Consider the following 2,599-nt stretch of genomic DNA (forward strand, 5'->3'; position numbering starts at 1 on the left):
AAAAAAATGTTCCAATCTGTAATCAAATAATCTGTTTCCATTTATATTCTTGTTAAACTAATTAATGATTTTGTAACATGAGAACACCACGACTGTCCTTCAAATTTTCCCGCATTTGAAAGTATTTGTCATCCTTCAATTAGTGAAGAATATCTTAACGATTATTTAAAATCTTAAAAATTTGTGAGGTCAATTCAAAAACGTCACTAATTTTTTAGTGGTCACTGACATTCTTTGACAAATTACCACCGTGGCCTTTGGTTTTACAGCGACTTCATCTCGTGACCGACCCACAGGCACCGGAATACTAAATAAATAATCTGCGCGACGGTGTTCACAGTGTAAAAACCATTTGGAAACCTAATCTAGAATTGTTTGATTTCGTTTCGAAATAGTAACGATTAATCATAAAAAAACAGATTCATTTGTTAACGTAATTTAGGCGGTCTATGAATCGAATGATTTTTATTATGCTTTATTAGGCTAATGTGATATTGAAATGATCGTGATGATATTCAGCAGCAACATCTGTACGGTGTATCGACAGTTCCGCACGGTGCATTTCCGCGCATGGGGAATTTGGGGACGATTCCGCACAGCCCATTCCCACGCTTGCGAAAACAAAGGTCCTTGTTGTCTTTCTTTTTCTGTTTTTATTCCTGTCTCTTCCTCTTTTCTTCCCTACTACTGGCTGAAGTTATAAGGGAGTTGTATCCTCATGAAATTGTGCCACTGAAATAATCTTTGACTCGTGCTTTTTCAACTAATTTCTCATAATTTAAATATATAAATAAAAGAAAACAACCTTTAATAGGTGGATACATCTGCCGCCAGACCCATCTGTACATTACTTCTAAACCTGCACAAATTTAGCTACAAATTAAATTTTGAATTGAAAAGGTCACGCATTATAAATATTTTTTATCCTTTCCAATATTATAATAATAATTATTATTATTATGATGGTATCTTTATTGTGCATTAGGCCGGAACCCACAATGCAAAAAAAAGCTATTGCAAAAAAAATGAACTCTTGCTTGCACAACACAGACGAACACCTAGATGCAGAATGTAATATAAACGCTTAAAAAATAAAAACAATATAAATGCGAGATGAACCATTGATGTTTCTCATTTCTTGGCAAGTTTTTGTGTGGTTGTAACTTAATTAAAATTACATTTAAAAAAAAAACTGAAAGAATTCATTGTTTCATCTCGTAAAATATTGGATAAATCGCACAACAATAATGACTGAGAGCCAAAAACTATGAGACGTTGGCCAGCAAAGTGACTGCAGTTTGCAATGACGTGTGGGAAATCAATTTTCCCACGATAATCACACCATTGACATCGGTTAGAAAAACGATTTAGGCCTCTAATAAAATCACAACGAGCTTGTAGTAAAATAGTCTGATATACGGGATTCCTTTGAAAATTCAGGTACTCCTCGGGAAGAAAGTAAAGTTTTAATATGTTTATAATATGGGTTAAAATTGCTTTCTTCAATTTTATTTTGAAAACTGGCAACAAAATTTTGCGCGATTGTGTACGTGACAGATTCGAAATTGGCCTTGGACCACTCGGAGAAGGATGTAGATAAACCAAGGTTATTTATGACATTCAGAATGGCTTCAACACGGAGTCCCCAACCCACCTTATGATTAACACTCCAATTAAGGCAAAACATACTTAAATCGTTATTTGACAACCGAGTTAACCTGTATAAAAAATTCATAACTTTTTTTTCGATGGTGAATTGCCAAATTCAGTGTAAATCAAATATGATGGAACATAAAATGGTATATTATAGCATTTTTTTATAAAAGCCAATTGTATAGAATCAAGCATATTCGAGTTTGGGCCCCAGATCTCCCCTCCGTATAAGCCCGGTCGGTAAGATCACCGAATCCATCAACTTCATACGGTTTTTAAACCTACTTAAACGCTTTACCGGGGCCGAAATCAAAAGTTTATCCATCCGTGTTTTCATACGAGCTTTAGAACTGGCGATTTGTTTCCCGAAAGAGCCGTTGTATTGAAATAAAACACTCAGGTTGTGTTATATTGATTAACTTTTTCTATCTCGGACGCTTTGAAGAATAACCTATCAGATTTAGAATCTTTGTGGCCATTTCTAAAAACGATAATCTCTTTGATTTCAGTAAATTCACCCTCATTCCCGAAAGCTCGACGAAATATTCCAGCTTATTGATCAGTCGTTGAAGGCCAGATTTACAATCAGAAAGTAAAACAATATCATCGGCGTAAGCTAAGACCTTGATTTCCTTATTAGCAATGGACACTCCAGGTATATCTGACTCAGAAATGTCAATTAAAAAAATCATTCAAATATATGCTGAAAAGCCGCGAACTTAATTTGCAACCGACCTGTATGGGGAAAGGTGCAGAAAGGCCTCCATCACAAAGAACTCGACCATACATACCATCATAAAGTTTTTTAATTGAATTCACAAACTTATAGCTCAATCCAATTTTAAAGAGCTTGGACCAGAGGGAGTCCCTGTCAATTGTATCGAAAGCGGCTTTAAAAAATCAATGAAAAAAAGCATATAACTTGTGGCGTTTTTTAGCTAATGTC

The sequence above is a fragment of the Pholcus phalangioides genome, unplaced genomic scaffold, assembly GCF_987345545.1.
Source record: "Pholcus phalangioides strain wild (caught in Gottingen) unplaced genomic scaffold, Ppha-v1.0 ptg000017l_1, whole genome shotgun sequence".
In the NCBI taxonomy this organism is placed as follows: domain Eukaryota; kingdom Metazoa; phylum Arthropoda; class Arachnida; order Araneae; family Pholcidae; genus Pholcus; species Pholcus phalangioides.